General features: G+C 35.1%; 1 long non-coding RNA gene across 4 annotated transcripts in view; it reads left to right on the plus strand.

The window, feature by feature from the left end:
- Nucleotides 1-12,971, plus strand: part of LOC134477779 (uncharacterized) — a 35,291-nt gene that overhangs the window by 4,313 nt on the left and 18,007 nt on the right. For 2 of the 4 annotated variants that reach the window (XR_010049969.1, XR_010049967.1), the window contains exons 3-4: nucleotides 154-206; nucleotides 11,949-12,106. This is a non-coding gene — a long non-coding RNA (uncharacterized LOC134477779). The remainder of the gene's footprint in view (nucleotides 1-153; nucleotides 207-11,948; nucleotides 12,107-12,971) is intronic. The other 2 variants (XR_010049970.1, XR_010049968.1) reach the window with 1 other exon arrangement.

Genomic DNA, 12,971 nt, shown 5'->3' on the forward strand with positions numbered 1-12,971 from the left:
TATGTCAAATTCTTAGAAATCTGCCTGACATGGAATAAACAATTCACACATGTTGGCTACTAGTACTATGATTACCTCCATCATTGATCTTTCAGAAATATTTGTGAGTACCTTCAAGCTAGAGAGAATAATTTGTTCATCTCTGTTCTCCAGTCTTGTCATGATACCTGGCACGCATCAGAAGCAAGGAAGTGTTTTGTAAATAGGTGAGTGGGCAAATAAGGACTGTACGTTTTGTATTATGTGTGTGTGTGTGTGTGTGTGTGTGTGTGTGTGTGTGTGTGTGTTTGAGAAAGGGAGAGATTTACAGGGGTACTTTGAGGGTGAGATAGATGAGAAATGATGATGAAGCAGTGGGATAGGTCACTTCTCTCTGAGCCGGGCAGATTTGGCTTTATACTATCATGTGGATGGTCTGTATGAGACATTCTCTCTTACACACTTAAATCTATGACTGTTACCAGAATCCAATTGTCAAGTCTAATACAATGAGAAGGAGATTTTGAACAGTTTTACCCATTACATTTTACCCAGAAACTCTTTTTTCATATGATTAAAATTATGATATAATAATATTAACAGTATAAAATATTAACTATTTAAATACAACTTTAATATTAATGTTTATATTACTTTAACTAAATTAATATATATACTGAATATTAAAGAGGAGCTCAGAAAAGATTTGTTTTAAGTGAAAATCTTTCCAAAATCTAGTGAGAACCTGTTGACCTCCTCTCTAATGTTCCTATTTATGTTCTGATGGGTTTGAGAGGATGTCAATTAGCAAGGATGAAGGAAAGAACTTTGAGCTGCAGATATCATTGTCTATCTTTGTGACCGCACAGACAATGAGAGTAATCTGTTCTGTGTGTTTCATTTTCATTTCAAAGGAAAAAATAGTTTTCAGACTCTACTGGAACCCCAACACTGTCTTTTATCCTTCTCTGGCTATTATTTGTTTTGTACACACACAGCCTGTGGCTTTCGTAACCAGATATGGAAAGCTTAGTGATCCTGAAGATTAACAATAGTGTAAAGACTGGAGTCTGCCAACACTGACAAAGAACAAAAGACAAAGTATCTATTGTGATTTTTGTTTGGGGGAACACAATACAAAATTGTAATTTACTAGGATCTATTTCTTACTGAATTGAGGATTTAAAATTTAAAAAAATGTCCCTATTTGATTCCTCCATTTTATCAGATAAGGAAAAACTTTACCTCTAGAATGGATGCTGGTGATGCCTCACAAGTAACAGGTGTCTGATCTCCGGTTTGGTAAACCCTAATCCCCTTGAGCATTTTTCTTTCCCTACCACCCTGCTCGTCAGCTTCTGTTGGTAGTGAAATGCTCCCTTGAAGGTAACTTCCTCCTCCCTTTGTTTCTGCTTTGGCAGAGATGAGAAACCAGATCTATCCATGCCCAGACAACCTGAGGATTCAGTTGGAGGCTTAAAGAAATTTGGTCTAAAAATAAAATTAATTAAATAATTAAATAAATAAATAAATAAAAAAGAGATTTGGTCAACTCAGCCTTAAACCTATTAGAGTTTTTGCGCTTCCAAAGAGATGTTTAAAGCCATGTCCAGAAGACTTCCACTAGAGCCTGACTCGATTGAAAGGATTTTGGCCCAGTTGGGTAAAGCTGGGAGGTGGAACCAGGGGGCTCTAGCTTGAGGTCATCTTCCTCGCCTCTAGGAATTTACCTGTGGCACGAAATGAATACCAGTGGGCTACCTGTGCATCACAATGCCCCTCAGGCACCACCCCAAACCTAAGCTACATGTATGCCCCCACTCCAGGTGTCCAACGGAGAGAATGCCAGATCCTCGAGAGAATGCCAGACCTGGGAGGGTCAGGGGGTGTCTCCCCACATTCTTAAAATAAAGCTCTTTTATATTTCATACTTCTTATCTTTTCAGCCATGCCAAAATTCTATCATATAGTTCCCTGACTGGGAATCCAATTCTATCATCGATGAGCAAAAACTGGCTTCATAGAAGTTCAGAAATGGCTCGTTGGATTCTACAGACCCTTGCCAGGTGCCTCTGCCAAACGGCTCCACAGTTTTCCTCTGACTTCTTTCTGTGTCTCACGTCATCAGCATCTTCCCCTCCTTTCTCACAACTACTATTAGGACATTCGTGATCCTTCCCAGCAATTACTTTAAAATGCCCACGCACTGGCCATGTGAATGTGACCCAGAAATTACTACTAAATAGTTTGTTTCTCTTCAAAATAGGGTTAGATTTTGTAACAGCCTGCAAGGAGTCATTGCAGCTTAAAATATATAACATGATCCCAAAAAAGTGTTAAATCTGGCACTTAAATATTCAATACCATAATAGAAATACAAAATTCCTAATATATTTGATTTATTAAAAAGAATGCAAGCTTTGGCTTTCTTTAGATTGCAAAAAAAAAAGACAGTGATTTTTTTTTTTCTGTGTGTTGCTGACACAAACATCTTTTTTTTTTTTTTTTCCCCAAACAAAAGTTGGATCACGCTGGAGTAGATCAGGAGCACAAGAAAAGCACATGACCCTGTAATTGTGTGGCAAGAAAGCATTTGCATAATGATTTCTGGTCATTTAAAAAAAAACTGTAATCATAGTGTTTAAATGTCTACAAAGCAATTATGCAGAACAATTATACGTTCTTTTGCTGAAAAGGATGTTTGTCTTGAGAAAATATTACAGAAGATTTTCATAATATTATTTCTATTAATGAGAATCATGTTAAGAAAGTGTCAAAAGCTTTCATGATGTCAGAATTCTGACTCAGGCTTTAAGTTTAAAGATTTAAGAGGATCAGAAATGAGTCCCCCGTTGTGTGCCACTGGAGACCACGCAGTGAGTTCTCACTGGATGACCCAGATTAGCTTAAAGATTCTTTTACTAACAATGGTACACTCTTGGGAGAAGTGCAGAGTGGTCCGCACATTGAAATTTTAAATTCTCAATTTATCTAATTGTTAATTTTCTGACGGAGTATTACTAGTGGTTTAGCCACTCTGAAATTTATTTCCAAACTCAATGAACTCTATAAGCATTTCTGAGTTATGTCGGATAAATTAGCCAGGAATGTTTTAGGATTTCTTGAGACATTTATTGGTCCTGTTTCTTACTCTGAATATATGAGTTAGACCAATTAGAATAAAGATAAGATTTGTTTATTTGTACTTCTAGTCAAAATTGAAGATTCAGAGTCAGTTTTCTGAGGAAAAAAGTTTGCCAGGTTTTAACAAATTCAAGCTTGGTTTTTTTCCCCTGTATGTGTTAGGGTGAAATTTGTCTTTTCCTAAGTTATCACTGAAACTGTATATTGATAAGCACCTCATATTTAAAGGTGAGCCAAGTCCTTCGCTGTTTAGACCACTGACTTTAATTTTTAAATATTTATTTATTTATTTAGTCTTTTTTTTTTTTTTTTTTTTTTTTTTGTACTGAGGATCGAACTCAGAACCAGGCAGGCATTTATGCAGGTAAGCTAAATCCCTAAATCCCCAGCATTATTTTGTCTTTTTGAGACAGGGTCTCACTATGCAGTTCAGGCTGGGCTTGAGCTCACTTTGTAGCCCAGGCTGGTCTCGAAATCGCAGTGATCCTCCTACCTTAGCTTCCGAAGTTCTGGGATTACAGGCCTACACCACCATGGCTAGTTTAGATCATTGACATTAATTAGTGCCTGTGAGTCAGCAGCTCTCCCTTCAGTTAATATGAATACTAATAACTATGTGCTCCCTGCTTTCCTTCCTTCATGAGGGTGGGAACATTTTTTAAAACCTTGAAATCAGTAGGAGAGTTACAGTCCAGAGCTCTGGGTCAGCAGAACTAACCAGTGAACAGCCCAAAGAACAGAGCCAACAAAATGGCTCATTCATTTTTGTTTTAAATTATAGTCACAGGTGTGCCTGTTGAGAACATTTATACAGAATAGAGTTAAATAGCTCCTCCCAACAAAATTATTTATGAGAATAAGTAGAGGTCAAAAGCAGTATGTGTTAGGAAGAAGGTTAGCATCTGAGAAAAGTGAGCCCAGCATTGTACCTGAAGTTATAAATGTCTAGTGTTTCCAGGAATAACAGTTGTCCCTCTGAGAAGAGTTCATCAGCTTTTACCTGCTGAAGTGACCAGAATTAGCTTTGTGTTTTGTTACATTAAGGATTTGGGTACTATGTGTTGTTCCAAATGCTACAGTCTGTATATGAAGTATACATTAAGTATATTTCAATCTATGATTTATGTGAAAAGTACCAAGCACTTTTCTTTTACTTCCAGATTTAAATATATATCAGAATAATTAAAAATATCCTTTAGCTGTATCTAGTATATTCAAAAGTCTTTACATGACTCATGATAGTCTCTGAAAATGAAGGAAACTGTGAGAGGATATACTAATTACACATTTCAAGAATAAATATGCTGATAAAGATAATCTACAAGAACTTTAGTGAAACATATTCCTTAACATCAGGATATTGAAGAACAGAACTCCTACTCGGGCAGCGTGACATGCTTTCTAGAATTCAAGGAGTTAAGTACTGAAGAGTCCAAAGAGAGTCAGATACAGGTCTACTTTAAATGAGAGGAATGACTCAAGAGAACAGAGAGCTAAGATATTGTTTTGTGCTTAACACCTTGACCAGAATAAAGGGCTCTTTGATATGGTTATAAGAGGAGCTTGGCAGATTTCAAAAGGTCTGTAGAAAGTAGGGGGCTGGGGAGAATCACTATATCAAAGTAAATGACAGTGCAGAATCTAAAACTGCTTACATTTTTCTAGCTCTTTACAAACTAGGTGCTTGACTTTGTCAAATTACTCACTTTCCTGCCTGCAAAATATTTTTTTAATATTTACCTTGCAGGAACTCTCCTGCACTGTTGGTGGGAGTGTAGACTGGTACAGCCTTTGTGGAGGTCTGTCTGGAGGTTTCTCAAAAAGTTGGGATTGGAAATCCCATTTATTCCAGCTATTCCACTTCTAGGCATATTCCCAGAAGAACTGAAAGCATCATACCACAGTGATTTATGTGCACCTATGTTTATAGCAGCACAATTTGTAATCGCCAGATCTTGGAAACAACCCAAGTGTCCATCAACTGAGGAATGGATAAAAAAGTTGTGGTATTTCTATACAATGGAATATTATTCAGCTATAAAGAAGGATCACATTGAGATATTTATCAATAAATGGGCGCAGCTTGAGACCATACTCATAAGTGAAATAAATCAATCTCGCATGTATGAATACCGAATAGTTTCCCTAATGTAAGTAATGATTCAAATATATGAAAATATGTGGCAATCATGATTCCCCATTATGTGGCCTTGAAGCCTTATAAAATTTTCACTTATTAATTAGAAAGGCTTTATTCCGGGCTTCTTGATATGGAAATATTTGAAGCTATAGTATATGAAGTTTTATCCAAATATCTCAAGGAAAAAGACAGACACTATGGTAACTATTATTCTTTAAAAAAATTATTTAGTTATTTCTTATGTTTATTTTAATTAAGGGAAAAATTTAAAAAATTAGGATATATAATAGTAACTCTTTTCGATTTCCTATTAACTTGTTTTGAAGTCCTGTAATGCTCCCACGATCTTGTTTTGACTGATTAGACTCTGTTCCATTCTGTGGGATAGTATCAGGTCCGAGGGTATAGGCAACTACTTTGAAGGCAGTAAGATTCACTAAGATGCCCATTCTGGTTTGACTATTGTCTCCTTTGGAAGTCCTGTAATGTTTACAATGTCTAAGTTTTATTGGTCTTGTTCTCTACTGTTTTGTCCAACTTTATAATATCTAATGAGATAGACAAATCTTTTTAAGGAAACAAGAGACAACGTTGATAACTATTGTTAATAACCGTATACTCTGTTCTACATCATGTACTAAGTCTATCCTTGGTTTTCACTGACAGCTTTGTTCTGCCATATTTGACTTTATTCTCCCCCCCCAAAAAAGTAGTAAGAACTCAGGAGTAATAAAATCTAAAATGTGTAAATTTTGTTGTAAAAAGAGAGGAAGGGGAAAAAAGAGCTCTAACGGATATAACAGCAAGTGTGTATAGGGATGTTGAATAGCTGACTATATTAATGTTTTTGGATCATTGAACACAGCTGTTTGTAGTCTCTCTGTTTGAATGTCTACTTTGTATTCTTTGATACTGTGATTTGAGCAACTATTTCCAAGATGATAATATGTAATCTATTAACAGGTGATTTCTTACTGTTATGCTTTTTTTTGTAGTTCTGTATTATATGTAACCTTACACTGCTTTGTTTTGTTTTGTGTTTTTCTCTTTTTCCTCTTAAATAAAAAAAAAATATTTACCTTGCAGGGTAATGTAACTATCAAACAAGATAATGTGTCTAAAATGCTCAGAAAATGTTAGCTTAAAACATGATGCATAGTTACAGTGAACAATGCATAAAAATTATCAACTATAAGAATAGTATACCTGAGGTTAAGAACAAACTCTTGGAAAAAACATTAAGAGCAAAAATATAATTTTTGAGCTAAGTGCAGTCCCAGGAAAATAAGAAATATATCTGGCAATTAGGGTAAATGGAATCTTAAAAAAAAAAGTAATAAAGTAAAAATGTTCCAGTCCTCTGTTTAAGGAAATGATTTTATCATATTGGCAAGGAAAAATTTTAATGATGCAATGAATAACCAAAATTAGGGTAGAAAACTGTTACCAATCCTTGTGTTCTAAATGATCTTAGATCTCCTGAATGAATTCTCTCCCACGAGACAGAAAAATTGTACCAGACTCATTAGGCCATTGCCAAGATTTTAAGGAAATGTTAGTGTCATAACAGTTACAGACAGGAGAAAGGTTACTATTGTTCTATATTTGAGAAAGAAGAAGGTAAATACTGAAACTACTTGTGGCTATGAAATCAGTTTCTCACATAAAACTTGTGAATATATACTACATTTAGAATGTTTAGAGAGTAAAAAATCATTAATATTAGTAAGAAGTTAAGAAAGAGGTTTTCCATTTTTAATGATGGTCTTAGCAAGGTGTTTCCAAAGTATCCTGTTAAAAACATGGTAATACAAAAAAAAAAAAAAAACTGGTTAATAAACTAACATAAATTTCAGTGAATTTTTATAATAGTGTCTTAATAATGCACTACCTAAAGCACAACATAAGCACAAAATTTTTGGTGAATTACTTCAAAGAGGACATAGACACTGTATTTAGTAAATTTATTGAGAAAGTAATCATTGTGATGGCTTTAAAGCACGAGGAAAGGAACTATGTTAGAAAAGTTAGCCTTAAGGCCATGATACACAAATCTAATAAGACAATTTAATGATATAAATATTTATAAATAAATAACATAAACAAATATAAGGAAAATTCAAAATGTATTTCTGTATTTTATGCCATATGGCATAAAACTCATAAATAATATATAAATGTTATATATTGATAAACTAATATATATAAATACATAACACTTATAATAAAGCTTAATTAAAATTTAAATATATAAGTATCAATTTCTGTAATAATCACAGGTTCAGAATACATGGTCATTTTTACGTAATATTCATGTGAAAATCAATTTGATTTTGTTCTTTCCATCAAAACTTAGTGAATATGCACAACATGATGAGGCTGGCTAATAACTAATGTGGTTAGGATACACACTTGAAATTTTAGAGTTAAGAACAAAAAAATTAATTTTTGTTCTCACATTGATCTGTGTATCTGTTAAACCAGATTACGGGATTAATATGCACATTTCTGAGAAATTCTTTTACAGAGATGTTTGTCAGACTTTAATAGTAAGAAGACAAAAACAGAAAAAGTAGACTGATATGAAGACACAAATCTCTTAGGAAAAAATAAATATGCTTGAGAGACTTTCTTAAAGACCATGGATTTATAAATACCACAGATGAGGTAAATTCCTTTACAGTAATACTTAAATTCATGAATGCTTCTTTTTGTAAGCAATTTGATTTGCTAATTGGGCAAAATTTTGCTTTCATTGATGAACTCCACAAACACGACCATGGCCATCTTACCTGCATGAGCATAAATGTGGTCATCTTTCCTAGAATCTTGGAATGAATTAAGTTCATAAACCAAGGAATTTTATGAACAAGCATAAATTTTATAAATTCAATTTTATAAAATGGAATGGGAACACTAAATAGAAACTTCTATCTTCATATAGATTCTATGGCTCTATCTAACAAGGCTGGGGAAGAGAAAGCTAAGAAAATGAATGTAAGGGACACACAGTGCCTAACATCTAAAACCCACCCAGTGCCAGAATTGCTTTTGTTGGAGTGTCCTGGAGACCCCTGCAGTGATATTCCAGTCTCCTGCAAGTTGTTACGTAAGAGAGAAAAAGCAAGAGACAAATAGCAAGCAGTGGGGTCTGGGGTGAACAGTTGTTCCCAGGCAACAAAGGCCACAAAGCAGCCAGAATCTTGGTATTTACTGATTGAGGAAATTGGTGAGGAGATTATCAGGTGACTCCGAGGGCAGTGGTGATTTTACACTAATGAGGATCTTGCCTTGGAGGGTTGTTTTTTTTTTTTTTTTTTTTTTGTCTTAGTAGTTTTAGTCTTAGTCTTAGTAGGTGGAGAAGATGGCCCACTCCTAACGAGATAATGAGAAATCTCAAAGGGGTCACAACCAGTAATTTCAAGCCTCTATTTGTCTCTTAGGGAAGCATATAAAACTAGCCATTTGAATTTTTGGTCCTCAACAGAGGTAGTTATTTTTTGCACTTAGATGTTACTTCTCAGACCCTTCCTACTAATTCTTTTCCTACTTGGGGAACAAATATAATATGAATTTGAGACATCTGCAATTAATTGTTTTATATGTATATAGAATTATATAGTAAGAAAGTAGATGAATGAAATTACTTAAAAAGTTGATAAAAATAGTATATATTACTATAGAAATTATAAAATATTCCTAGTGATATTCTGCCTACTACAGACTGGTTGAGAAGAAGCAATTGTTTTATTTTCTTTAAATAGGACAAGTTGTTCTTATTTTCATTATTTCTGTGTCTTTGAATTTACAACTGGGAGCTACTTTAGGCATTTTAAAGTAATGTATCTTTATTAAACTAAATACTTAACAAACCAACACAAGACAAATTTGGCAAGATTATGTAACCTAGTAATGTGACTTTAGTGGATATATACTTCTGATAGAACCCATAATTGAATTATTCTACAACCGGCTAATGAATGATCACAATAGCTTAACTTTCCTTTAATAATTGCCTTGTATTACAGTGGCTCTTGAGTCATTAAGTCTCTAGAGGATTCATTTGGTCACGTTTTCTTATATCTAAGTATCTAAGACTACTCAGAACATTTTCCATAGATAAAGAAAAATGAACTATACAAATACTTCATCACTAAGGTTCAGAGTAAGACTGATTACAATGAAAAAATAAACAATAAAATATTAACATTCAGTAGTGTAATTTATCATCATCATTATTGCCATTATGGTCATAATCATCGTCATCACCATCATTATTAAAGGAAAGAGAAATAACTAGAAGTTTACCATCATTAGTATTCAGAGTTAACACTAAATCTAACTTCATACAAATTCTGTGAAAATCTGTGCAATGCTGCTGTTGAAGCACAGGGCAGCTCTTTTGCCTTTTGTCCTTTTTCTCCTTTATCTCTACAAGATTTTGCTCTTATTTTCTCCCTTTCAATTTATTCATTTATATATTTCTTTCCAACTGCTCTTTATCTCCACCTTTCCTTTCGAAAACCAAGGGAAGGCTATAGTTCATAGCCGAAATATCTACGTACAGTGCAAATACTCCTCGTTTAATGACCTTCCTGTTTGACAACTGTTTGGATTTATAATCCACTACTTGGACTTACAACCTATCTTTTTTTAAAGAGTTCTGTCCATCTTGATTATAGAGCCTCAATATCTTCTATTTGTGTACTACATCTTAGTTATATAGTACTGTAATGTCTGCTGATTGTACTGTACAATATAGAACAGTATGGTAGCTTGTTTTTGAGCTATAGCTTTATATTCTGCTTACATTACAGTACTGCATGTAATCATTATGAAAATAAAAGCAAAGTCCCCAAGTTGGAGGAGACTTTGATCATTTCTTGGTTCTGAATACATTAGGACCCCAACATAAAATCGGTTTCATTTAGGGAGAATGTGCTTAAATCTGAGTCATCACTATGGGACACTGAGTCTTACACAGTGCACTTGTGAAAGTTAACTCAGAGACTTACTCACTGTAATGTGCATACTATGTACAATTCCTCATTTAGGAACCAATTCATTTTAAGAGCTGGTCACAGGAATGGAGCCAGGTTGTCAAAGAGGCTGTATAATAGAAAATATGGTTAGTTGTTGTCACCAGTTCCTGACACAGACCTCCTGGATTCCTTGAAGGTAAGGAGTGTCATTGTTCCTCACACAAACACATCTGAGTTTATAACGAGGCAACACAACACAGGGTCCCTGGTAGCACCTGGATGGGGCTGGTTACCAAAACATAAAGTGATTAGAAGACTAGAACTTTTCCAGCCGACTCACTGATGACCAGGGAAAGGGAGAGTACTGGAAAGGGAGTGCCATAACAATTTTGAACAGTGGGGTCCAGAGAAGCTCAGGCTGGGAGCACACCCCAGTTCTGAGAAGGAGACAGGACTTTGGATAGGGGGCTTTGCACTTCGTCTCTTGACCTACACTTTCCTACACTTCAGGTATATCCTTTTCAACAAACCAGTAAACACATATAAAATAATTTTCTGAGGTCAGATAATGATTCTAATAAAACATCAGTTTGGAAGAGAGGGTCTTAGGAACCCCGACTTAGACACAATCTGTCAGGAGAATCACCAGACATGGTCTGAGGAGGATCCCTAAAGACATAAAGATTTATTAAGCAGAATTTATTTATTTATTTATTTATTTATTTATTTATTTATTTATTTTTGGTACTGGGAATCGATCTCATGACCTCACACATGCCAGGCAGGTGCTTATGCCGCTAAGCTAAATACCTGACCCTATTAAGCAGAATTTTAAAAGTACACATTTGGAAAGAATAGAATGAAACAGAAGTAAGAAGATGAGGGAGACAGGTCCATGGTGGTTTCAAGCTGGGTACATTTATGTGGTTTAAGGGTGGAAATGTACGGAAAGCAAGGTCTGATTTATATATAAAAGCTGATGGTCTTTTCTGTGGGTAAAGGCTGATGGTCTGTGTCTTAGTTACTTTTTTCTCATTGCTGATACAGAATACCCAATACACAAAATGAAGGAAGGAAAGATTTATTTAGCTCACAGTTTGTGGAGTTTTTGGTCTATAACCAGCTGGCTCCAAGGCAGGGTGACATAGCACAGGGCAACACTTCAAGGCAGCAGCCTGCAAAAGTGGCCAAAACAAAAGGTGGCCACAGCAAGCCTCTTTTCCTCCTTTATATTATACACAGCCCCCCCCCCCCACACACACACACAAACACACACCCTCAGGGCTGGTGGAGTGCTCACAAAATCTCTGGCCCTCTCTTTGCACAGGATGAGGATATTTACAAAGTAAGAATTCTGGCTCCCTGATGAGTCTCTTAGTTAAACTTCTAAGCTTCTCAAGTTGACACAATCTAACACTGGGTCAGAGGTGAAAGGGCCATTTTACAGCAGAAAGGAGCTGGGCCTCCAGGCAGAAAAGTAGTGGCCCATTCTATAAGTGAGAAGCAAGATTTAGAAGTGAAAAGCAAGAGCCCAGGCTTATTGATCTTTAAGAGCCTTAGGATACGCATTTTTTCCTTTTGAATGAGTTTCCTGGAAGGAAAAATATTTGAATAATTTTTATGTCCTGAAGCTGCAGGGTTTTTTTTTTTTTAAGTACAATTTAAAATTTGTTATTTTCTTTTCTGCCTGTCTTTTATCACAGCTCCTAAGTAAAGATGACCTGGGACGGGGGCCCAGTGTCTGACATAGAGCCAGCTCATGGGACCTGACAGGAACACCAAGGACACAGCAGTCAGGACTGGATGGAGCTGAACTCTTAGGCCCACTGGCTGCAGAGAAGTGGAAGGCGGAATGGCGTTAGTAAGTGCCGCGTGACAGATGCTTCTAAATTAACAAATGATTAAATGACTACTTGAAATAATCGTGTTTTTGCTTACTACAAAGTATGCAAAAGTTATCACTGAATTTTATATTCCAAGTATGAATTTTTCTCACTTAGAAATGGCTTAAAAGTGGGACTGGGAGAAATTTTGACATAAACTTTCTTAAAGGCCACTGAATTTGTAAATACCAAGCAATATGAAGACATACTATGTGAAGTTTATTATAATAGTTATTACTTTCTACACATTTGACATGTATTTGTTATTACTGTAGCTGAAGGAATTATCTCAAATTACCAGGCCCATCATTTTACTTGGGATCACAGCCAGATAGAAAAGTATATGTTGGGGCTGGAATTTAGCTCAGCGGCATAAGCGCCTGCCTTGCAAGCAGTCAGTTGTGAGTTCGATCCCCGGTACCGATAAAAACAAAAAAGACAAAAAAAAAAAAAAAAAAAAGAGCGAGAGAGAGAGAAGAAAAGAAAACTCTATGTTTCAGATAAAAATAAATTAATTATGTTCATTTGCTAAAAAATACAAAATAAAATTTATAAAATACCTACAATAAGTTGAGATTTTCCTTTTGAATATGTTCAATATAAAAGTATTTGCATTTTGTTATTTTATAAAGTAATTTGAAATGTTTTCAATGGCTTAAAAAACAAATGTCTTTAAGCAGTAGATGCAATAGTTAAAAGTTATAGAGGCAAATCCAGTGCCACCTGGGACCTCTTCCCAGAGGGCAGAACTTATTGCCCTTACAAGGGCTCTTACACTAGCAAAGGACAAAGTCATAAATATATACACTGATTCAAAGTATACATTTAGCATTTTACACTTTC

This window comes from Cavia porcellus, unplaced genomic scaffold (assembly GCF_034190915.1).
Source record: "Cavia porcellus strain 051 isolate PalLab524CR breed Dunkin Hartley unplaced genomic scaffold, mCavPor4.1 scaffold_10, whole genome shotgun sequence".
In the NCBI taxonomy this organism is placed as follows: Eukaryota; Metazoa; Chordata; class Mammalia; order Rodentia; family Caviidae; genus Cavia; species Cavia porcellus.